Below are 26,738 nucleotides of genomic sequence, written 5' to 3'. Positions count from 1 at the left end.
GGTCAGAACAGTGTTCGCCGTAGTTGGTTGGTTGTTTTGGGGAAGGAGACCAGACAGCGTGGTCATCGGTCTCATCGGATTAGGGAAGGATGGGGAAGGAAGTCGGCCGTGCCCTTTCAGAGGAACCATCCCGGCATTTGCCTGGAGTGATTCAGGGAAATCACGGAAAACCTAAATCAGGATGGCCGGACGCGGGGTTGAACCGTCGTCCTCCCGAATGCGAGTCCAGTGTCTAACCACTGCGCCACCTCGCTCGGTCCGCCGTAGTTGTGAGTGCGATGTCACTGAGCTAAGTGAATTCGAACATGGGTCAATAATTGGTGCTCGTGTTTTGAGTGCTTCCGTAACCAAGCTAGCGAAAGTGTTCTGTATTTAAAGAGGCAACATATCGAATTTTATACCCCATACCGGGGGGAGAGATCTGCAAAAGTCACTGTTTAAGGTCTCACTCGCGAGCCTAGTCAACACCAAAACAGCGTGGAGGGAGCATCATAAGCAGGGAATATTATAACGAGCTCGAATTCCAAAGCCACTCATTAGTGATGAAAATCGTAGCGTCAAAGCCATGAAAGCTATGGAGCAATCGAAAAAAGCTGTTCATTCGGATGAGTCATGTTCCATAGTGTTTCCAATTTCACACCGAGTTTATGGAGGGGATTTCATCTTGAAAACCATGGATTAAGCGCAAGAGGCGCAGCCAGTACTAGTAGATATCTAGAAAGCTTTCGACACAATAAATCACTGTAGGCTGTTAACGAAGGTACAAGCATGTGGAATAGGTTCCTAGAGATGTGAATGGCTCGAAGACTTCGTGTGTACTACAACTCATCACGTTGTCCACGCCGGCAAGTGTCCATCAAAGACAAAAGTATCGTCAGAAGTGCCCAGGGAAATGAAGTGTCATTCTTATTCTCTACACACATAAATGATCTGACGGACAGGGTGAGCAGCAATCTACGGCTTTTTGCAGATGATGCTGTGGTGTAGGGAAAGGTGTCGTCGTTGAGTGACTGCAGAGGGATAGAAGATGTCTTGGACAACATTTCTAATTGGTGTGATTGCCTGTTTTCTCTAAATGTAGAAACAAGAAACATTGTCAGTAAATACAGATGAGTAGAAAAAGTATCACGTAGGCCTACTGCTCGAATACAGCGCCGGTAGTGTGTAGCTTAACAGTACCCAGGCGCATCGGTTAAATATTTATGCGTAACGTCGCAGAACGATATGAAATGGAACGAGCGAGTAAGGACGGTAGTAGGGAAGGTGAATCGTCGACTTCGGTTTATTGGGAGAATTTTAGGAAAGTGTAGCTCATTTACAAAATGCGAAGTCCCCACCAGCTCCGATTAAAGGAAGACATCGAAAAAATTCAGCTGCGTGGTGCTCGATACGATAGGCCCGATCACAACACAAGAAGTACTGGTATGATTAGTGAACTAAAATGGAAATACCTCTAGGTGAAGACGACGTTCTTTTCACTAGACACTAATAAGTAGATTTAGAGAACCGGCATCTGAGGCTGACTGCAGAACGAGTCCACTGCCGCCAACATGCGTTTCACGTGTGGACCATGAAGATAAGAAAACAGACAGATTAGGTATCTAGCGGCGGAATATAGCTATTTTTTTCCCTATCTCGGTTTTCGAGTGAAACATTATAGGAAGTGGCTAGTAGTGGTACAAGATATTCTCTGCCCTACGTCGTACTGTAGCTAGTGGGGTATCTGTGTAGATGCAGACGTAGAAGTTCGGTGCTAATTTGGGCAGACATGTCGTGATATTCCATTATCACCATTGTTACTGTGGTCGGATCACTGTCTAAAGTTCCATTCCACGGTACAATGCTTGTTTCCCGGTGGTGATACTGTGTTCCAAAAGCAAGGGGCCTATCTTCACAAAACTCGCGTTGTCCAAGATTAGTTTTATGAGCACACGGATGAATTGTCGCCTCTCCCTTGGCCAACAGTCGGCAGACCTCAAGATCATTCAGCCTTTGTTGTCTACTTTGGAGAGAAGTGTACTTGGTTACTATCCATCCCCATCATCGTTACTGGCCACTGTTTTGCGGGAAAAATAATATAAGATCCCAATGAAAACTGTGTAGGACCTTATTTATGCATCCCTAGACGAGTGGAAGTTTTTATATCAAAGGTTTTCCTGCACCTTAGTAGGTATGGTAAAGCGTTTTCGGTGTTTACATATTTCTGTCCACTCGCAGTACATTTATGCACTGAGAAGACCTTCCGCCTGGATATTTTAACAGATACATTGGGAAAAAGCTGAATTTCATTGGCCGTCATAGTAAGCTAGAATACACTGTATGGTCTGTGTGATGTTATATTTGACGGAAGTGGAGCATTGTGTAGTTTTTCTTGTCATTACCTGATGTGATATAAGAGGTGCGATTGGAAAATTTTAATAACGGATCCGCTACTGCTTACTGGTTTGGCAGGCAGGTACGCTGAGGGTGGGGAGTGAGTCATTGCCTTGTCCTTGAGCGCCCTCTGACAGGAAACTGCGTTTCCTTTATCCAGTTCGTTGTGGCAGCTGGTTGAGTGCGGGTCTGTCACAGCTTCTTGCCGAAATCTGTTTACGTGAAAATGAACGTAAAAATGGAGCAACGAGTTGGTGTGAAATGTTGTTTTAAAACTGAGAAATCGGCTTCTGCGACTTATGAAAAATTAAAAACAGCTTTTGGAGATAATTGTATGAGCCAGTCAAACGTTTTTGTCTGGTTCAAAAGATTTAAAAATGGCCACTAATCATTTGAAGATGATCCACGGTCGGACCGTCCTTCCACCTCAAAAAGGAATTAAAATGTTGTGACAGTTCGCGACGTAGTGCGCTCTGATCGTAGACTTACAATTAGGGAGACAATTTTAACTGACGGTCTGAACATGCGTCGAGTGTCCGCAAAATTCATTAGAAAACTGTTGTCAAGTGACCAGAGACAATACCGACTTGAAGTGCGCCAAGATCTGATTAATCGGACTAAAAACGACCCATATTTGTTAAATAGTGTAATTACAGGTGACGAATCGTGGGTATGTGGATATGATCCTGAAAACAAAGTGCAGTCTTCGCTGTTGAAGACTCCAGGTTCACCACGACCGAAAAAAGCACGGCAAAGTCGGTCGAAGGTGAAGACATTGTTGGTGATTTTTTTCGATTCTACCAGTACTCCGCATCATGAATCTACCCCTGGAGGACAGACAGTTAACCGGGAATTTTACAAGGCTCTAAGCTTGTTGATACCAGTGCCTACCAATTTTAATTGTATATTACAGTACTGAGGATGGTCACTAAGTGACCGAAAATCGATTTTGCGGATAATAAAACAAAAAAAATACGACAAATACTGTTTCTCCTTCCAAGTGTATCCATTATCTGGTCGTGGTGTACAGAACACTCCATGGAGTCGCCAATCAATATTACAAATGTGTCCTTGAGCGTTCGCGCGAAAAGGTTATGGAGAAAAAGCGTGCATTGTGGATAAACATGAGTTGGGTGCTACACCATGACAATGCTCCGGCTCATCGCGCTTTCTCCATCGTTGAATTTTTGACCAAATTCAAAAATCCTGTGCGTCCACAACCGCTATGTTCCCCTGATTTAGCCCTTGCGGACTTCTCCCTGTTCCCCAAACTGAAATTTTCACTGAATGGGAAGCGATTTGACTCGATTCAATACATCCAGGCAAATACGGAGAATGTCCTTAACACACATCAGGAAAAAAATTCCAGGAATATTTCCGATAGTGGAAACACCGTTGGAGTCGGTGTGTTCAGTCAGGAGGGGACTATTTTGAAGGAGATGCATCACAGTAGCATGTAAGTACCACTATTGTACATTTACAAGACCATTCTTAAAACTTTCCAGTCACACCTCCTATATGCAGTAGTTTTGCACACCTTCGCTGAATGACGTAAACAATGTAATGGGTGAATAAAGAAAAAAGCTCGTACCGTTCATTCAGAGAGACGGTACCTGCCCCGCGGTACGCACTGTACACCTGCAAACCTGCGCTGCGGCCACAGTGGCTGCCGCAACAATGGAGCCCTTTGGACAGTGTCGGGGCCGTCCACTGGGACCCCAGAGCATCTCCCATTAGCGGCGGCGCGTCGCTGCAGCCCGGCGCGCCTGCCCCGGCCGCCGCTCGTAATGCACTGTAATAATAAACAATTGGCGGCGCAGAGCGGCCGGGGGGTGTCCATTCATCAGACGCAGTTTAACGGCCGGCGCCGTCCATCGCGCCTATCGGCACGGCATTGCGAGCCGCCGGGCGCGCGAATCTATTGATTGCCAGCTGCACGCCGTTCCCAGCGGCCGGACAGCGCCGGTCACCGCCCGCCGCTCTCGGGTGTACCTCACGCTAGACATGGCCGAACTGTCATCAAACCGCGCAGCCGATAGTTTCCTCGGCATCAGAAGGCTTCTCTGCCTTGAACAGCCTAGCTGTGTGCGAGAAAGTAACCAGCAAGGATAGGGTAGTTGATACTGGAAATGACATATCTGGTCAAATTCACTGAGATGAAAAAAAGTCGTAAGTTATCTAGTAATATAATGTCGGGCCTCCTTTTTCCCAGCACAGTGCAGCAGCTCTACGAGGCATCGACTCAACAGGTCGTAGGAAGTCCCCTGCAGAAATACTGAGCCGTGCTGTCTGTGCTGTCGCTAAAGTGATGCCGGTGCGGGAGTTTTTGCACGAACTATCTGGGTCGCTAAATCACTCATTCGAATTGTCCAAAATGTTCATCAAACCAATCGCCAACAGCTGTGTCCGGGTGATATAGCGCACTCTCATCCATAAAAATTCCATCTTTGTTTGCGGACATGAAGTCCATGAACGGCTGGAGATGGTGTACAAGTAGCCGAACGTAACCATTTCCTGTCAATGATTGGTGTATTGAGAGCAGAGGACCAAGTCTATTCCATGTAAACACAGGCACACCATTATGGAGCTACCACCACCTCGCACAGTGCCTTGTTGACAGCCTGGCTGCGTGGCTTCTTGGGGTCTGCGCCACACTCGAACCCTACCATCAGCTCTTACCATGTGAAACAGGGACTCATCTGACCAGACAACGGTTTTCCAGTCACCTAGGGTCGAACCGATATGGTCACGAGCCCAGGAGAGAGGCTGCAGGCGATGTCGACTTGTTAGCCAAGGCACTTGGGTGGGTTATTTGTTGTCATAGTCCGCTAATGCCCAATTTCGCCGCATTATCCTAACGGAGCGCACATCGCAGATTGATTTCTGAGGTTATTTCACACAGTGTTGCTTGTCTATTAGCACTGACAACTTTACATCTACTGCTCTCGGTCGTTAAGTGCAGGCTGTAGGCCACTGCGTTGACTGTTGTGGGAGGCACATTCTTGACACTGTCGAACTAGGGAAACCGAATTCTATAACGATTTCCGAATGGAATATCCAATTCGTCTAGCTCCAACTACCATTCCGTGTTCAAGGTAGGTTAATTCCCGTCTTGCGCCCATAACCACGTGATTCACCTGAATACAACTGACAGCTCCACCAGTGAAAATCCTGACAGATTAAAACTGTATGCCAGACCGAGACTCGAACTCGGAACCTTTGCCTTTCGCGGACAAGTGCTCTACCAACTGAGCTACCCAAGCACGACTCACGCCCTGTCCCTAGAGCTTTACTTCCACCAGTACCTCGTCTACTACCTTCCAAACTTTAGAGAAGCTCTCCTGTTTTAATCTGCCAGTAAGTTTCATATCAGCGCACACTCCGCTGAAGAGTGAAAATCTCATTCTGGAAACATCCCCCAGGCTGTGGCTGTAGTGTTGGCAGAAGCGCCAACACTGTATTGCTAGAGGAGGCCGAATTGCACGCGTTTAATTACACGCTGACTGGCGTGAGGTCTGGAACAGGACAATATCTTGAGAATTGCAAATAAAGTAAGTAGTTGATACAATACTTAACTTTAATCCACAATTGTAGAACATCTCTCTTGATGATACATGCTTCACATAATAAATATCAATTGAATACGGCGCCTTGCTAGGTCGTAGCAAGTGTAGCTGAAGGCTATGCTAACTATCGTCTCGGCAAATGAGACCGTATTTGTCAGTGAACCTTTCCGTGCAAAGTCGGCTGTACAACTGGGGCGAGTGCCAGGACGTCTCTCTAGACATGCCGTGTGGTGGCGCTCGGTCTGCGATCACTGACAGTGGCGACACGCGGGTCCGGCGTATACTAATGGACCGCGGCCGATTTAAAGGCTACCACCTAACAAGTGTGGTGTCTGGCGGTGACACCACAGTGGCTAAGCCATGTCTCCGCAGTATCCTTTCTTTCATGAGTGCTAGTCCTGCAAGGTTCGCAGGAGAGCTTCTGTGAAGTTTGGAAGCTAGAAGACGAGGTACTGGCGGAAGTAAAGCAGTGAGGACAAGGCGTGAATCGTGCTTGGGTAGCTCAGTTGATAGAGCACTTGCCCGCGAAGGGCAAAGGTCCCGAGTTCGAGTCTCGGTCCAGCACACAGTTTTAATCTACCAGGAAGTTTCATATCAGCTCACACTCCGCTGCAGAGTGAAAATCTCATTCCAGCTCCACCAGTGTTTTGCTCCGCGACGCTACAGACATCTGTACATGTGCATATCGCTGTTCCATGCGTTGTTTCATCTCAATGTACAAGGGTTCCAAGTAATATTGTGATCACGCAGTTTCGGAAGTCACAAGCTGTTATTTCAGTGGGTCAGTTCTTAAAGACTGAAAAGTAGCATAGACTACACCAGTAAACACGAAATAAAATAATTGTACTGAGAGGTGTATTAATTGTCATCCAACAGGTGGACACAGCTCTTAATGACACGCATTCCTTGAAATCCACTTCAGTCGGATGGCTTTACCACCTCGGAGGAATTTCTCCACCTCCTCCTCAAAGAGTTGAGAGAGAGGGAAAGACAGTGAAGCAAGATAGAATCCATCTTCTGTATTGGTATTCACCCCTAACGACTGAGTGAAGGGAGAACATCGACGGCATTTAGAACCACTGCTGGAAAAGTTAGGCTGCAAATTCAAACGGCTACGACCTAACTACCCCCTCTCTGGGGGAAACTTTACCATATGGAAATGATGACCAATGGACGATTTAGGAGTCCCTGAACAGAGCGAGATCGGGAAGTGGCAGATAACAGGTTAATTTGGCAGGATGGGGCCAGACTGATCAAGATTATATTGATTGTGTCTGTGGAGAAGACCAGACTGTTCATTACATGCGTCATTGCGGACTTTGTCATGCCTCCTGAGCAGAAGACAAATTTCTTCAAGGGACAGAAACTGCATAGGAAGTGGAAAAGTTGTGGGCCAAAGTATTATAGTCGTAACCGTGTGTAATATGTATGTTTCCGGTAAGAGAATAAAATTATAAAAATTGTTAGCTGTTTATAGCTGGATTTTGGAACATATAACGTTTTCCAACGTTCTGAACTACCTCGACGAAGAAGATTGATGGACACATAACCAGGATGGATTCAGAAAACATTGTTCTTCCGGAACATACTGAAAACCTCTAACGCTGTGATAGCAGCAGTGTTGTTTTACGAGACAGAAGCCTCAAGCACTAACAAAGAGGTAAAGACCGACTTTTGACCTTCGAATGGAAAACATGAGATACATCTTTAGGCCAAAATGTGATCAGAACACCTGAATACATGGAATGAACCAATAACTATATGAACTAATGAGAGACCAGCGTATAATCAAGGCAGGGCTCATTTCCAAGAAGCCAAACACTTGCCGGGCCAAAGGTGTGTTTAAGGGAAAAACCTGATGGTGCAGGTATCAGTCCTATTGGAAGGCAAAGTAAACGACGGAAGGATGAACTGCAGAAAGACCTCCCACAGCTAGGTGTCCATGAGAACTCGATCCAAAGTGCACAAGATCGTCATCTATGGAGGAAAATTGTGAGGTCGGTGCATGGTCTTCAGTGTCCCATATCATCGGCATGTATGTTTTGGCACCGCTACTCACAAGCGGTTTCTAATTAAATTACGTGCCTATGGAATATCGTTTCAATTGTGAGAAAGGTTATAGTTCTCAGTGACCGTCTGGAACTCATCTAGAGTAACCAAATGTTCTCTGGGGTTCTTAAAGGAAGTTTTGGATTCTCCTGTGTTCGTAATATATATGAACGACTCGTGAGGCAACCTGAATAGCCCTAACAGATTAAATTCCTGTTACACGACAAATAACATAAATTGCAGGGTTGTAGATACAACTGAATGCCATTGATTATAATAACAAGCAACAAGCACATAGAAAATGTTGTGGGGAAGGCGAATCATGTCTGTGTTTTATTGATAGAACAATTGGAAGATGTAACCAACATGCCGTAAGGGGTTGCCTAAATTATACTTTTGGAGTTCTGCTGCTTAGTGTAATTTCCTTACATGATAGGACTGGCGGAAAAAATCAGAAAAGTTGAAAAATCGGTAGTTCGTTTTGTAGTATCCATAAATAGGTGATACGACAAGCGAATTGCCGTGGCAAGAGTTAAAATGAAGGCGCTTTTCGCTGCGGCGCAATGTTTTCAAGAAATTCCAATCATCAACTTTCTCCTCTGAAGGCCAAAATATTTTTTAGCTCTCACATACATACAGTGAAATGGCTATTTTAATAAAATAAGAAAAATCAGGGCTCTGACAGAAGGATTTAAGTGTCCATTTTTCCCATGTGCTATACGAGAGTGAAACGGTCCAGAAACAGTCACACAGTATTTCTTTGAATCCTCTACCAGACCCTTTTTTATAAATTGCAATAAAAAATGGTTGAAATGGCTCTGAGCACTATGGGACTTAAGATCTGAGGTCATCAGTCCCCTATAACCTAGAACTACTTCAATCCAACTAACCTAAGGACATCACACACATCCATGCCCGAGGCAGGATGCGAACCTGCGACCTTAGCGGTCGCGCCGTTCTAGACTGCAGCGCCCAGAATAAATTGTAATCAGGTGTAGACCAAGTACAGTGCATTGTCATGTCCCCCCCCCCCCCCCCCTCATTTTTGTTCACTTATACATGAATACATTTGAAGCACTCCCTCTTCGTGGAATACTTTCATCCTGTTGTTTTGCTGGTTTTTCTCAGCTTGGATTCAACTGAAGGCTTCTTTCACCTCAGTCTACTGGTGGTTCCCTTGAAGGCATTACATAGGAAAAAGGAATTCAGTATCGCGAAAAACGGATTATGTACAGAAATCAAGATGGAATAATAATGGAAAATCAATAGAGAATTGAAAATGCCGTAAGACAGGGATGCAATCTTCCTCCGCTACTGCTGAACCTACACATCGAAAAAAGGATTGGAGGCAATAAAATACAGTTTCATAAATGTAAGGCCAATTCACAGTGTAAGGACATGGGTGATAAGTTTCGCAGATGACGGCGCCTTTGAGAAAGTAATGAAAAATTACAGGAGCTGTTGAACAGGATGATCAGTTTACTCAACAGAAAATGATTCAAAGTTAAGCTAAAGGAAGGAGAAGATATTAAATTCCAACATAAATGAGATTAACGACGAATTCTGGAGTAAAATTGGGACAAAATAGGAGACAAAGTGAAATAATTTTACTACCTTAGATGAAAAATAAGATAACACGTACAAAGGGAGAAGGATATAACAAGCATACTGACTTTGTCAAAGACAATTTTCTTTGGCACAAGACTGTTAATATCTAACGTACGTGTTCATATATTCTGTACTGAACTAAATACAACGTAAATAAGTACTGTGCTAAACAAAATCGGTGAGAGGTCCGTCCACAACAAAACAGCAAGAATCCCGGGTTCAAAAATAAGTAAATAAATACTGGTTCATACGAAAATCTTGTGCTATAGATCTGCTGGGAAAAGTAGTTATACGCGCATAGGATACAGCATGTCTCTCTGTCGTTGCTTTGATTTGTGTGTTGTGTCCAATTAATCTGGAGGCGATAGAACGAGATTTTCATTCTGCAGCAGAGTATGTGCTGACATGAAACTTCTTTGCAGATTAAAACTGTGTGAAGGACCGAGACTCGAACTCCGGACCTTTGCCTTTCGCAGACACTTGCTCTACCTACTTTTCTTTGTTGGTCTAATTTTGTTGTGTATTGTTCGTTGAATGTGTTCGTGGTGGACGTCCGATGACACTCATTCAGCTTCGTTGTTGATCCGTTCACTCAATTTCTTTTATTACAGAGGGCAGCTAGCCCTCTGACCGAACACGCTGAGCTACCGTGCCGGCTACCGAATGAGCTCCCCAAGCACGACTCACGACGACTCCTCACAGCTTTACTTTCTCCAGAACCTCGTCTCCTTACATTCCAAACTTCACACAAGCTCTCCTGCGAAACTTGCAGAACTAGCACTCCTGGAAGGCCGAAGGAGAGCTTTGGGGAAGGGAAGTGTGGGAGGGGTTGCTGTAGCGCTAAATGCCACGGACGTACAGAACTAGCACTATTGGAAGGTTCGCAGGAGTGTTTCTGTGAAGTTTGGAAGATAGGACATGAGTTACTAGTGGAAGTAAAGCTGAGGGGGTGGGTCCTGATTCGTGCTAGCGTAGCTCCGTTGGTAGAGCAATGGCCCGTGAAAGGCAAAGGTCCCGAGTTCGATTCTCGGTCGGCACACAGTTTTAATCTGCCAGGAAGTGTCGTATCACGGCACACTCCGCTGCAGAGTGAAAATTTAATTCTAGAAACATCCCCCAGGCTGTGGCGAAACCATGTCTCTGAAATATCCTTTCTTCCAGGAGTACTAGTTCTGCAAGGTATGCAGGAGAGCTTCTGTAAAATTTGGAAGGTAGGAGACCAGGTACTGGCGGAAGTACAGCTGTGACAACTGGTTGTGAGTCGTGCTTGGGTAGCTCAGTTAGTGAAAGCCATAGATTCTCGAATATGATAATCTCTGCGTGATGTGTAATCGCTCGTAGCTTCGTCCCTGGTATAACATAGGCTTCGACTCATTATTATCAGAATTGCTATCGTGTATTGCGTCCTCGACTCTCGCACAGTCTGCAAATGGCTGGCTAGTACCAACGCCAGTGTAGGGGAGGCTTGATGGAAGTTAAGGATGACCCTTCAGGGAGCAGCAACATCTCTACGGCCGAAGAGAAACTTTTCCTCCGTCTTAGGATCTGCTTAGGATCTGCTGACTCCCATTATGTATGAGATGGATCAGACGAAGGGAAGTGTGGGAGCGGTTGCTGTATCGCTGGGTGCGACAAACTGCGTGAATGGAGTGCAAATCATAGGCAGTTGCATCACTATGCTGCTGTAAGGAATGATGAACAAGATGTAACTGGAGTGTAATGGTTGTCGGCAGTCCAAGAACTCCTAGTAGTGAATCTGGAGTGAGATAATTGAAAGTTGAATCCATATGTTGCTGTCATGGGTGAAGCTTGTTCTGACGTCTGCGGAGCTGCCCCCTAGTACAAACGACGGCATTTAATTCTGGTGACGGTTGTAGGCGCTCTCCGTAGACACTCTCCTCTTCTGTCAGGGAGTAATTGTGTTGGAAGCATTGCTTCTAATTCCTCTGCGTGGTCAAGAAATGAAGCAGGATATATGGCAGGTGTCTAAGGACCAGAGTGCTCCACTTAAGATGAATGGAATTGGCATACAGCTGCAAATAAATATTGGAAAACTTCTTACATTGTAGTGAGCTGCTGCCTTCTTTATTTTGGTATTGAAGATTCGTACCATTCGTACTGACATCCCCATTTGAGTGTGGTTAGGAAAGGGTAGAGGGTAGGTGCTGGATATTGTATTGTGTATTCCCTACTCTAAGTAGCAAAAATGTTGGACAATACGTGAACGCTTAACATAGCTGAGTAGACTGCGAGCAACCGGCATACGGAGTATATGTAATGAATCGAACACAACCAGGAATATAGAACTGAAATATGGACACACAGTTAGCGTTATTGCTCATTGAATTGAGGCCACAGAGAATAAACCATTGATGTGGTCGATTCTTGTGAATTGCAGTCTGCACAGAATTTCACAAACATTCAATGTCATTATCGGTGATCATCCTATAGGCTTGGCCGGCCGGAGTGACCGTGCGGTTATAGGCGCTACAGTCTGGAACCGCGTGACCGCTACGGTCGCAGGTTCGAATCCTGCCTTGGGCATGGATATGTGTAATGTCCTTAGGTTAGTTAGGTTTAAGTAGTTCTAAGTTCTAGGGGACTGATGACCACAGTAGTTAAGTCCCATAGTGCTCAGAGCCATTCGAACCTATAGGCTTGACTATCCACTAAAACACTCATTCATATGATAAGCCAGCACTAGTACGCAGCAGCGACAAAAGTTCCTTGCGGAACCTAATTGAGATCACAACACATCTGGAACCGTCTGTTGTAACAGCCAGTAGAACAGCCTGCACCACTCACTGACAGATGATTGTATGCTGGAAACTACCATTAATATAATATTTCTACGTAGGAAGATAGTCTGTCTGTTCTGTCTTATCCGAGTAACTAGGCTCCTCAGAACTAAAGCCTTCGAAGACTCGGTAGATACATGTAACGTTATGACGTACAGCTCGTTAAAAACACCACAAATTGTCTCATCGAATCAGGAGCGGACGATACCCTACCTGCCGAGTCGGGGTTGTCTGAAAGAAGCAGGTCAATGGATCATCATTTAGATGCTGACTTGTCACCTTGTGTTCAATGCTAGGGAATTCTGCAGTATTTGTGATGGGTAATCAGAATGAAATCTGGCTCTGTATTGTCCCATCAAAAATTTTTAATCAGTTACTAAATGCAGTTTTGCTCTGTGAAAGCATGTATACATTTTACGAGCTGTATGCGTGATTCTGCCAACGTCCTTCAGAAAGAGCGGAGGAGCAGAAAGAGGTTCAGATCACTCTCTTGCCCTTGGGGTGGAAAACTGCCCCTAAAGAAGGAGAAACCAACAATGATCAACGGCTTTGGGATGCAGAAGACAATGGAAGCCACTGCTTCAAAGACAAATAAAGTGTACCCACAGGACATGTGGCCATAAATTGAAAAAGTGTCATGATGATCTCTCCATTGCAATGATTCCTGATCAATCGCCGATTCGGATTTCCGGGAGGGGTGGTGACTATGAGAAAAAGATTGACCGCCCCAAAGATAATGTTCTATGATTGCGGGGTTCGGAACAGCAGAGGTTTGAACGCATTAGCGAAGCTTCAAAAGCGAAATGATGCGGCTCAGTGTAGATATAGTGCGAAGTGAAATGGAAAGAAAACAAGGATTTCTGAACAAATTAGTATAGGGAAACATCAACAGCAGTGGAAAATGGTAAACCGGCAGTAGGATTCGGTATGAATGGAAAGGCAGGGCAGAAAATGACTTACTGTGCACAATTCGGTGATAGGGTTATTCTCAACAGAATCGACAGCAAACCAACACCGACAACACTACTTTAGGTACACATGCCGATGTCACAAGGAGAATGTGAAGAGATAGGGAGAGTATGTGAGGATACTTAATTTGTAATTCAGTACACAAAGGGAGTGGAATGAGGTTGTAGGGGAAGGAGTGAGAGTTATGGTGGAATATGGGCTTGAGACTGGGAATGAGGAGGGAGAAAGACTAACTGAGTTTTGCAACAAATTTCAGCTAATATTAGCAAGTATTGTGTTCAAGGGTCACTGGAGGAGCAAATAGTCTTGGAAAAAAGCGGTAGGTACGGGAAGATTTCGGTTAGATTACATCAGAGACTGTGAAATAAGATTCTTGATCGTAACGCGTATTTGTAAGGAGTACCCAGGAGCAGATGTAGGGTCGGATCACAATTTAGTAACGATGAAGTGTAGACTGAGGTTTAGGAGGCTAGTCAGGAATATTAAATGCGTAAAAACACGGGTGGGGAAGTTCTCTGAGGCTATAGATTCTCCGATAATGAATAAGTAATAGGTATGAAACTTCCTGGCAGATTACAACTGTGTGCCGGACCGAGACTCGAACTCGGGACCTTACCTTCCGCGGGCAACCACTCTACCAACTGAGTTACGCATGCTTGGGTAGCTCAGTTGGTAGAGCACCTGCCCGCGGAAAGTAAGCTCCTGGGTTCGAGTCTCGGTCCGGCACACAATTTTAATCTGCCACGAAGTTTCATATCAGCGCACACTCCACTGCAGAGCGAAAATCTCATTCAAGTAATAGGTACTTCAATTGAATGTAAATCTGTAAAAAAGGGCAATCGCATAAGTTGGAAAGAGAAACATAGGTACAATGAAGGTAACTGCGAAAAACCGCGGGCAACAGAAGAAATACTTCAACTAAAATGGAAATGTCGTGTGGCTAGGGCCTCCCGTCGGGTAGACCGTTCGCCTGGTGCAGGTCTTTCGATTTGACGCCACTTTGGCGACCTGCGCGTCGATGGGGATGAAATGATGATGATTAGGACAACACAACACCCAGTCCCTGAGCGGAGAAAATCTCCGACCCAGCCGGGAATCGAACCCGGGCCCTTAGGATTGACAGTCTGTCACGCTGACCACTCAGCTACCGGGGCGGACCGAGCTTCAACTGACCGAAGACAGAAGGAACTGTGAAAATGTTTAGAGATATTCAGGAATGCAGAAATAAAAGTGACTTAGGACTGATGTAAATATGAAATGACTATGTTTACCAAACAATTGTATAACGCCGGCCGAAGTGGCCGTGCGGTTAAAGGCGCTGCAGTCTGGAACCGCAGGTCCGCTACGGTCGCAGGTTCGAATCCTGCCTCGGGCATGGATGTTTGTGATGTCCTTAGGTTAGTTAGGTTTAACTAGTTCTAAGTTCTAGGGGACTAATGACCTCAGTAGTTGAGTCCCATAGTGCTCAGAGCCATTTTTGAACCAATTGTATAATTTACGTCAAAGTGACCGACTTAACCAAGACGTAGCTCGACTGTGGATATAAGAGACTACAGTAGTGTGGTCTACTCATGAAACTGACCCGTAAGTGATCCACAAGGCTTGCTGTGTACCGACAAGACGCTGCGCTGTTAACTCTGTGCCGCAGGAAGGCAGTGATTACCGCTGCGGAGCATCCTACGGAGGCCGCGTCTTTCCTCAGCTGCGCCCGATAAGAAACGCTACGTAGACGCTTCCCTCAACGGTTCATAAAAAGGCGGTTTTAACGGCGCGAACTGTCACTGCTTGCGCGGCTCTGTGCGTAAGGTGGGGAGGGGAGTGAGCGTGGGAGGCAGGGGGTGGCGCCTTCCGAGATTAAGGACTGCGTGCATCAGGCGTGATGGAATCCTCGCGAGCGATAAGGCCAGCTTAGCCGCCGTGGCTGTAATGGGCACCCGGCCACGGCGCTCCGAGATAAGGAGCGCCGAGGATTAGGCACCGGGCGGCTGCCGAGAGCTTCGCAGCCACTGTGCGTCCTTTGCCCTCGTGTTTTGGGGCCGTGCCTCACGCACCGCTCGGCAGTCGCTGCAGTCATTCTTACTTAGCGCCCTCCCGTTTCAGCGTCTGAAAAAAAGTGAATCAGTATTTTCTTTAAATCCGGCCTCAACCTTGTAACTCGATTACTGATTTCTTGTCATAAAGGTCACAGTGCTTGGCAGTTGAAGAGGAGTCACGCAAAGAACTCTAGTCGTATCTGGGGTACCCTAAGGGAACTGAAATCTGGTTTCGCAGAATAGAGCGAATAAGGCCGTAGGAAGGGGGCCAAGGGCAATTACTGTCAGTTATACAAGAACACACACGACTTTACTACTCAAACCAATGCACAGTTCCCTCTTTAAAACAACAAAGATCAATCCAGCTGAGGGCCCAAGTAACTTCTGCAGAATAAGTTTAAATGATTGCTTTTCAAACACCAGGATTTAGAATAGCGGCTGAAAGCCTTACTTAAGTAAAATTATGATATCTTCTCCGCTAAAGGCCGAAATAATATTTCAGACCAGATAAGGAAATTGAAAAGATTATGAATTGGTTTACTAAATTCCCATTTCTTTTCCAAAATTTGACGCAGGGTGAATATTTGGTCTATAGTTGATCTGTTCCTCCGAAAGCCGGCTTGGTAATCCCCCACAATTTCACGAACTCTATTCAAACCCTGACATAATCAGTATTATTAAATCACGTAGGCTGCGATGGGCGGGTCATGTAGCTCGAATGGATGAGGGCAGGGCAGCGCGCAGAGTACTGGTAGGGCACCTAGAAGGAAAACGTCCTGTGGGGAGACCGAGGCGTAGATGAGAGGACAATGTGAAGGCTGATTTGAGGAGCCTAGGTATTGAAGGGGAATGGAAGGAAATAGCCCAAGACGGGGACAGATGACGAAAATACGTTGCTGCAGTAATGGACTCTTGAGTCCGGTATGACCAGTGAGTAAGTAAGTAAGTAAGGAAATTCTTTAAAAGGCAAGCATTTACAAATTACGGCTAAAGGCCGTAGTATGGAAAATTCATGTTAATTCTTCGGCTGAGAGCCCAATTTAAAAAGAAAAATTCTTTACATAGTAAAAGACAGACTTTAAATATAAGCCTGTACACAGTACAACAGAAAAACATCTTAAGAAAACTTGAAGTATCATGTCTGCTGAAGGCCCAAGCAATTACTCAAGAATAATTAAAGACAACCTTGACATAAACATTTACAGAACACGGCTGAAGGCCGTTTCAAGAATTCAAGATAATTAAAGAGAAACCTTACAGACAAGGATTTCCATATTAAAGCCACAAATTCTGAAACAAACACGGCTGAAGGCCTAAACGCAGAGCAACAAGAATTTTAAATGAAACATGGCCGAAGGCCTAATCCTAAAGTCGTTATGAAGTTCGGCTGAAGACCATATACAAAACATAAAACAGACAACATTAATACACGGCTGAAAGCCTGGCATAATACTTGCGACCAAATAAAATGACAATCACAAACAACAAACAGTGGTGCTCAGAAGTGTTCCAAAGGTCGGCCTGGGGAGGAAACTCTAACCACAGTTTAGGTGAGGCAGGCAGCCAAACGTAACACTAAACAATCGAGTTGCAGCAGGACCAACAGACGATTGATGAACGAACCAACCGACTAATCAATTACCTTCCACCCGTCCAACAGCACGACAACCAAAGTACCAGAGAAGTCGAGGTTCGCAGCAGGATTATGTCTTAATAATTGGCGTTTAAACACATCAAGGCACAATAAACACTCAAAGATAAAAGGAGAACAACACCAAGTTGTCGAACTACACGCCGTGCTGGACAGCATCAACACAGCGAGGAAAAGACACTGCCACAAAACTACGGTAACGACCAGGGCAGGTAACTGGAACGTTAACGGCCACAAGGCTGAAGATACCGCTGGTACACTTCACTAATAAATTGTAATCATTTCAAAGGTTAAACACCATACAGGGTGACGCCTGCAAAAATTTTCCGACTCCAACACACCATCACGTTGCTGCTTGCGTGGACAGCCCAGGATGCAACAACCAGTAACCAATGAAGAGATGTCACAATGGTTGAGCTTTTATGACCGGTTCACTGATTATTCAACTCCAATATGCAACTCTAATAGCAGTTCTCGCAGCTAGTGCCACACAACTCCGACACCGCGTGCACGCCGCCAGCGGCCCCGGCCTGAATTCACGCCACAGAGACTTCCTCGCTACTCCACTGCAACCGACCAAATCCCACACCACCATGACAGGGGAATATAACTGCCCCACCAAAGAAGTTACAGCAGTACTAGTATCGATAAACATTGCTGCTGCCGCTGACGGATGCAAGTGAGCAACTCGTTCAGATAGTAACTGAGGCAGGAATAAGACGTCACTCGATAGTGACAAAATGCCCGACAGGAAAAGAGGCGTTAACGCGAGCCGACCACGGCCAGGAACGTTATAGGACCTCTGCCTTTCTTTATGAAAAAGACTTATGAAGCAATCTGAGCAGCCACCATAGATTGTTTACAATTGATCCCAGCTAGTAAAATCATCGTATTATCAACACGAATTAGAAAATTATATGAACAAGGCATCTGCAACATGCGAAAAGTGGCAATAGACATTGGTTAATGAAAAATTTGAGGTCTTCCACATGAATAACAAAACAATTCCACCACATTTCTGTTATACCATAAATCACATAAATTTAAAGATGTTCAATTGAACAGGTAGGGATTACAGTCATGAACTGCCACGCAGAAGGTCGTCGGAAAGAGCAAACGAAAGACGACGTTTTATTGGTATCAGACTTAAATTGTACAAGTTATCTTCCCGGATCTTCTGAGGCGTTGCTGGGTGGTATGGGATCCTTACGAGATAGAACTGGCACAGTTAAATAAAGCGCAGCTCGTTTCTCGTTATTGGTAAGGAGTGCGAGTGTCACGGACAGGGATAAGTTAGTTCGGGTGGCAATCTTTAAAACAATGACGATTTTCGTTGCGGCGAGATGTTTTGACGAAACTTCAATCACCATGTCTCTCCTTCCAATGTCAAAATATATTATTGAGAGTCACCTAGACAGGGAGAAATGTCGTATTACCGCCTTGAGCTGCTAATAAAATCCTTCGTTTACACAACCAATATCAATCGTCCATCGTGATAAAGGAAAGGAAATCAGAGCTCGCACTGCGAGATTTAAGTATTCAGTTTTGTCACCAGCTGGTGGTGAGTGGAACGAGAGAGATATACATCGCAAGCGGTTCTTGCAACCTCTGAGAAACTCTTAATGGTGAATCAGAGAGTAGTTATGTAAATATAATTTAGGGAGCTGGTTTCACACAGATCTTAGATATGTGAGAAATATCGTATTACCGCCTTGAGCTGCTAATAAAATCCTTCGTTTACACAACCAGTATCAGTCGTCTGATCATCATCAGTTTCATAAAAGTATTCACAGCATCATGTTAGCCGAAATATAAAATCATTGCCGGCCGGAGTGGCCGAACGGTTCTAGGCGCTTCAGTCTGGAACCGCACGACCGCTACAGTCGCAGGTTCGAATCCTGCCTCGGGCATGGATGTGTGTGATGTCCTTAGGTTAGTTAGGTTGAAGTAGTTCTAAGTTCTAGGGGACTGATGACCTCAGATGTTAAGTCCCATAGTGCTCAGAGGCATTTTTTTGTATGGTTGCTCCATCCAACGGCGAACAATCATAAAACTTTCCTTTCATCCGTAGTCGAAGCCTCCGTTGAAAGGCGCGGCATTACATCTCTTCCCAAGGCTAGGTGTCACACCGTCTTAGCTGCGTACTTCCTGTGAGTCAAATTACGCGATGTCATGCGTAGATTTCATCTGACCCGTTTGATACTGTGCACTGCCACGCTATCAAATCAGTTTAAATACGGTTTACTAGACTGACTTTGACCGGCAAGACAGGGTTAAACCTCACACTAATCCGCAACCATTATTTAAAAGATCAATATCTAACTACTATAGGGAAACGTCCGCCGGGCTAGCAGTGCAGTCTAACGCACTGCTTCCCGAACGGGAAGGCGTGTCGGTTACCGGCATGAATCCGCCCGGCGGATTAGTGTCGAGATGCGGTGTGCCGGTCAGCCTGTGGATGGTTTTTAAGAAGGTTTTCCATCTGCATCGGCGAATGCGGGCTGGTTCCCCTTATTCCGCCTCATTTACACTATTTCGGCCATTGCTGCGCAAACACTGTCTCCACGTACGCGTACACCATACATACTCTACCACGCAAACATTGGGGTTACACTCTTCTGGAATGAGACGTTCCCGGCGGGGGTCCACTGCGGGCCGAACTGCACAATAAAATGGTTCAAATGGCTCCGAGCACTATGGGACTTAACATTTATGGTCATCAGTCCCCTAGAAATTTGAACTACTTAAACCTAACTAACCTAAGGACATCACACAACACCCAGTCATCACGAGGCAGAGAAAATCCCTGAGCCCGCCGGGAATCGAACCCGTGGACCCGGGCGCGGGAACGACCACGAGCTGCGGACGAACTGCACAATAACCCTAGGTTCAGTGTGGGGCGGCGGTGGGGTGAGTGAACTGCTGTTACCTATTGTGGGGTTGTGTACCACTGAGGGCTATGGCGGGGACGAAGCCTCTCCGTCGTTTCTAGATCCCCAGTTCAATACATACATAAATATATACATACATACATACTATAAGGAAGACATCGAGATCTGAGCACTCAGCTGGAATATGTGCAGTGCTAACAGTTCATACTCAACCTCTCACAGAATCCTAGTATTTTCCGCTTAGTGTACGTATTGTTAAACGGCAGAGACATTAATTAATATATGTCTGAGAAAGGGGCCATTTAGATAATGCTACCTGTGCCTAAGGTGGTTGATATCAGATGTTCAGTTTGGCAATCCGCAGCTCCCGTATATAAATAAGGCAACAGGGGGACTTGGAAGAGACACTTCGCACCGAGATACCAAACTGCCCACGTCAGTCAAACGCCCTTGTTTGTTGTACCTCGTATGATGTCAGAGCTGAACTGACTTGAAGACGTTTTCGATAAAAGCAAGAAGTGAACTTGCGAAGAAGAAACTGTTCGTCTGCCACCCTTAGTGTTGATAAAACCTCGTGGTAAGTGGCAAGATTATTTTCCACTTTTGATGACTAGAAGGCAGGAAGGTAGACCATTTTACTTACAACTTCCCATAGAGGTCATCTCTTAACTGTAATAGTGCTGTTTCCGAAAGGGATATTATTATTATTAGGGATATTATTTTGAGTGTGTGAAATCTTACATAGTATATTAAGAGGTTAAAACCCTAAACTTTTATTTATAATTATAGCTCCTGGGCCCGCTGAATAAATAGCCGTTAGGAAGACTTTCTTTCAGTGAGTACAAACAGTAATGTGGACTTTCAAACCGGAAGTTATAGTCAGTATGTTCCCCATCACTTTCTGGCTGACCGCAGAAATAATGTTCAGGCTCTTGTAAGGAAAAAGGTAGCTGTAAAGCATACACAGACAATTTAGGTGCCTACTATACCGTGACACAAACACCATTTGATTATTTACCCACCACCCTACTGTTGACTAGCTACAGTTTAATTATAACCACCTAGAAATATGTATAAGAGAAACTTGTGCAAACCACATAGAACATTAATGTTGAAAATTCTAAGTTTCATTAATATTCTGACATATGTTATTGTGGAAAACAGTTTAATTTATTCCAAGTCATGTGTTCAATGTGCACTTTACTTACATTTCACGATATCTGAAAATATATTTCTTAATTATAGTCATTTTTATGATTTTCTATTCTTCATGGGAACATGTGCACTCAAAATGGCCCAGTATGACTATATCTGAAAGTAAACATCTGTTGATTCATAATTTTTATCAACTTCATTATGATGTCTTCACATAAAGTCCTACATGAGCCACTGACTGATTTTTCAGTACTTGAAATGTGATACAAACGAAATAGATTTCAATACACGTTTTATTATAAATCTGTTTAATTGTAAATAAAGAAACAGATTATGAGATTTATGTTAAAGTTTATAAACATTGGAGGTGTAACTAAAATATGTTTTCTTTCTTTTTGCATGCTCACATTACTACTGCCGGTTTATCAGGTGAGTTTTGGCTCTTACAGCTTACAACTTTTTATGTATTACTTTACATATTTTTCCCACCTCATAAAAATATTTCTCAAATAGTTATTTGTTGGTGATATATGTAGGTCTTGCTGTATTATGTCACTGAAATAACAATTTTACTTCTTATAAATAAATGACATACATAAATACAATAGAGTATAAAATAGACTCAAAACAGTGATATGAAAGGACTGAGAAATAAGTTGTCAATCGCTGTAACTGGGCAAGTAACTTCTTTACGAACTATGCGAAGAAATTTTGGAAAAATGTAAGTATCACTTAGTAAACTAAGCTACAAAAGTTTCTAACTGTATTTCTGTTGAATGGAAAAGAAAATTACGTAGAATAAAGAAATATCTCATTAAAATTTAGTCAATAAGTCACTATTTAAGTATATATAATCAACTTCAATTTAGTTACAAACGTGGTATTTTACGCCATCAACAAGCAACCCAGCAAAATCAAGTGAGAGTGACAACGTTCTGGAAATATTGCAAACTAATCATATATGGTATGGTGTGAAAGTGTTCTTTAAGTCAAGGTATTGCCATCGAAACACGATTAATACACTGATTCTTATATACACTCAACGCTTGCATGGTTCACAGAGAGTTTTATAAGTTGTTAAGATAAAACTGTAGGTTTTAAGTATTACAACAGAAATATTTATTTTGACTTCGTTATTGTGCTGACAAGTAGTAGTATATCGTAAAATAAAGAACTATGGTGATTTATCATAGTATAGTGGGAATCTAATGATCCGAATACTTGAATTTATATAATGGTAGGCATTAATGAGCATACATTTTCTAAGTTGCATAAAAGAAACGGTTGGTAATACTACTTTTTCATAAAACTGCTTGTGATGTAACAGGTGACGGTACGAATTTGTCTTGCAACCATGCCTTCGTAAAGAGGATAACTTGATGCGGCAATTATCCATCTTGAATCAGGCCAAAGACATTCTGCGAAATTTCAATGAAGAAATTGACGGTAAATTCATCGACAAGCATGATTACATTACACAAAGGATAAGAGGTCACTGTGACTGGCCGAACAGCTGAATCTGCTTTTGGCTGCGGTCAGTCGCCTTCAGGCTGCTGCCTCTGGATTCAGCGGAGGTGGAGAATCTTGTGTGCTGCATGCGACAAGGACTGATGATAATTTTAAAAACATCGGAAATCCGATACAATGGTATTCAGAAAAATATCATTATCGGCTCCAAAAAAGTCGAAAAAACTATCGACATATAGATAGATATATCTACAGGCAAAATATCGAAGTACCTACATAGAAAAACATCGGCTGCACATTGTAAACATACTTCCAGTTATAAGGCTGTATATTTAAGTATGCATTCATTATTAGATATTCTGTACATTAACAAGTTAGTACCCTGACTATCCCTCTTGGAGCAAGAATTCAAAAGATAACGATGTGAGTGGCACAATAAATGGTGTCCGATGGGTCCGTCGTTCGGTTTCGTCACCTATCGGATTTGTCTGGAATACTTCATATCGACTGCCCTGCTTTTTCAGTTTTTCCAATGCCAGAGACCTAGCAGCTGTGTTGTCAAAACTGTTTGGTAAAGCTAAACGTTGCAGTTTTCTATTTGTAGCGCCGATCCCCGATTATGTCAGCATTTCCTCTCACACGTCTCCGTCAACCAAAAAAAAAAAAAAAAAAAACAATCTTGTCACTTACATTTGTGTTGATTATTTTCTGTAGCTGGTTTCCAAGAATGCCGATTTGGAGAAATAGCACACTCGTTGCGTTAAAAATTGGTTTTTATCGTAGCTTTTGTGCAATTTCTTCACATCAGAGATTTTGTTATTTTCACACCGCCAACCCCCCCCCCCACCCCTCCCCTCACACGCCACCCCCCCCCCCCCCCAACAATGAAATTGGACTACTTATTTTGTGTCACTTGTACCTGCTTCCCACAGAGAAAGACTGGATGTGATAAAAGCTCCTTCACATAATGAAAGTATAATTATGTTCAAATAGTTTAAAAAGAACGACTTAAAATATTTACCGAATGTTGTCAAAAAAATATAAATTCTAAATATCGGCACTCGATATTGACATCGTGATATCGATATATCGATATACTGTGGGGGTAGATATCGCCATATGTATCGCTATTCTTCGGGAAACCACCGGTAGATCGGTATTTTATCAACCGTCTTCCATGGAACGCGTCATTTGTCGCTTGTTTCGCCCACGGGCTCGGCTACCTAGGCACCTCCTAATGCACCCGAGGCAGTTGATCCGCTCTCACAGCAGAGTGAGTAGCAGGTAGGAACGCGTTCGTCTCTCTTAAAGTGGAGGTCCGATGTCGAGGCTGATCGTTGACCTCGCTCATTAACTCTGTGAGTGTGCAAGAAATCCCTTCTTTAGCGGATCCGAGCAGGTACACGGGACAAGGGGTTTACTAGTTAGCGGGAGTTCCAACGTCAGGCGCATTATGAGCCCCTTATGCAGACAGCGTTCAGGGCTGGGAAGAAAGCCAATGTGCACTCGATATGTCTGCCGGGAGACTTCATTCGAGATGTGGAGGCCCACTTACCTGCGGCTAATGAGCTTGCAGGGTGCAGTCATCTGCAAGTTGTGGCTCATGTCGGTACCAACAACGCCCTCCTCACTTCATACAGATGGCTGGGATGGCTGGTGGAAGTTGTCAAGGCTGCTGGCCTCACACGTAGGGTGCAAGCAGAGTTCGCAATTTGCAGCATTGCTACCGGAGTTATTGGGGATCCATTGGTTTGGAGCCAAGTGGAGGGTCTCAACCAGAGGATTCGTAAACTCTGTGACGGCCTTGGCTGTAGATTTCTAGACCTTCGGTATCATTTGGGGATTTTTAGGACTCTCCTTGATAGCTCAGGGGCGCAATCCACACAGGAAGCAGCTACTCTGGTAGCAGAGTACTTATGGAGTGCACGTGAGGGATTTTTAGGTTAGTGGGTAGTCTGAAGTATTCTGATGAACACTCGCCAGTCATTATGCAAAAATGGAAGTCATGCCGCATTCAGAGTACAGAGATTTCGATTGTCAAAATTAAATCAGTACGCTGTCGAAATATTCGTAATAAAGTTCCTGAGTTTATTTGCCCTCCAGGAAATTTCTTCCCCTCAGATTATTCTCGGGATTGACATGTGAGTAAAAGCCGAAGTGGAAAGCTGTATTTTCCAAGTAACGGAGCGTGTAGTGGAAAGTCAGATTGGAAGCCATAGGAGAGGAAGTGATCATTGCAGTTGCCAAAAATATCGTCTCTATTGAGGTCAAAGTTGAGTGTGAAAGTTAATTTTCGGATCCTTTCGCTGGCCACCCTATTCCACTGTGACAGTTCTAGAGTCATTCAAAGCACGTCTGTTGTCAGTAGAACGTAAATATCCAGGTCGTCCATTAGGGTTTGATGCGATTTTAGCCTACTGAGTATAGAGTAGGATGTCTATGGATTCATTGCAGGGTGTACAGACAGACGCTTTCTGAAAACTGTCTTGAACAGCTAGTTCGGAAGCCCACACGCAATGGAAGTATCTTAACCTTTTAGCTTCAAATATGTAAGACCTTACAGAAAACGCATGTACAGAAACCGTGGCTAGCGATCATGATGTCATCGAAGCAGCAATGGTTACGAAAGTTAGTAAATCCGTTAAGAAGTATAGGAGAGAGTTTCTACTACAAAGAGCAGATAAGCGTCTCACTTAGTTCCAGTAAGATGGGCACAGAGGAATTATGCCAAAGTTCAATCAGTTTGTAAATCGTGGTCTGGAGAATTATCTGCCTATTAAGTGTATTAAGGACGGATGCGATCCGCGATGTTTTAATAACGAGATCCGGAAAATGTCGAGGCAGCAGTGTCTGCTGCACTCGGTTCGAAAGAAAAGTCACAAATGACAACATGGAAGGTTGATAGAGACTCGAACGTCTGCGAAAATATCTATGCACGAAGCATACAACTACTATTCCCGTCACACCTCAGCAAAGGATCTAGCAGAGGATCCGAGAAAATTCTGGCCCTACGTAAAATCGCTGACTGGGTCTCAGGCTTACATGTAGTCAATTGTTGACCACTCTGGTGTGGCAGTCCAAAATAGCAAAAGGAAAGCTGCGAAAGCTGTAGTTTTAAATTTTACCTTCAAGAAATCTTACATGTTGGAGAATAGTACAAACATGCCATCGTTTGACCATCGAGCAGACTCCCATATGGACAGCATAGTAATAAGCATCCCTGGCGTAGAGAAACAACTAAAGGAGCTGAAAACAAATAAGACACCATGTGCGGATGGAATCCCAATTCTGTCTTTCGAAGAGTACTACACGGCATTGACCCCTTCCATTTATCGTGAATCTGTAGCTCAGGGCAAGAAAGCGCAGGTGACTCCTGTGTATAAGAAGGGCAAAAGAAAATTACAGACCAACATCCTTAACATTGGTTTGCTGCAGAATCCTTGGACATACTCTCAGAATATAACAAATTTTCTTGAGATCAAGAAGCTTATGGACCACGAATCAGCATGACTTAGGAAGAATCGTTTGTGCAAATCTCAGCTTGCCCTTTTCTCACAATATATTTGTGAACAGTGAATGAAGGGCCACAAGCGGATTCTATATTTCTAGATTCCAGGAAAGCGTTTTGCACTGTGCCCATTGCAGGCTATTAAAGAAGGTACGAGAATGGAACAGGTTCACAGATATGTAATTTTCTCGAATATTTCTTAAGTTGTAGTACCGAGTACGTTGTCCGCAACTGCAAGTATTCCTTAGATTCAAGGGTATCGCCAGGAGTACCCTGGAGAACATTGATAGGACGGCTATTGTACTCTATACATATAAATGATGTGGTGCACAGGGTGGGCGGCAATCTCAGGTTGTTTGCTGATGATGTAGTGGTGTATGGTAAGGTGTCGAAGTTGAGTAAGAGGATGCAGGATGACTTAGACGAAATTTCTAGTTGGTGTGACGAATGGCAGCTAGCTCTAAATGTAGGAATATGTACGTTCATACGACTGAGCAGAAAAAACAAGGCCATAATGATTCGATACGGCATTAGTGGTACCCTGCTCGCCAAATTCACGGCATTTATACTGAAGCGCCAAAGAAAGTGGCAGGTTACTGCTGCTACAATGGCAAGTTATCAAGAGTTAAGTGAGTTTGAACGTGGTGTCATAGTCGGCGTTCGAGGAATG

Source organism: Schistocerca serialis, chromosome 1, assembly GCF_023864345.2.
Source record: "Schistocerca serialis cubense isolate TAMUIC-IGC-003099 chromosome 1, iqSchSeri2.2, whole genome shotgun sequence".
NCBI lineage: Eukaryota > Metazoa > Arthropoda > Insecta > Orthoptera > Acrididae > Schistocerca > Schistocerca serialis.
The sequence above is the reverse complement of the archived record's forward strand: the minus strand, read 5'-3'. Positions refer to the sequence as shown.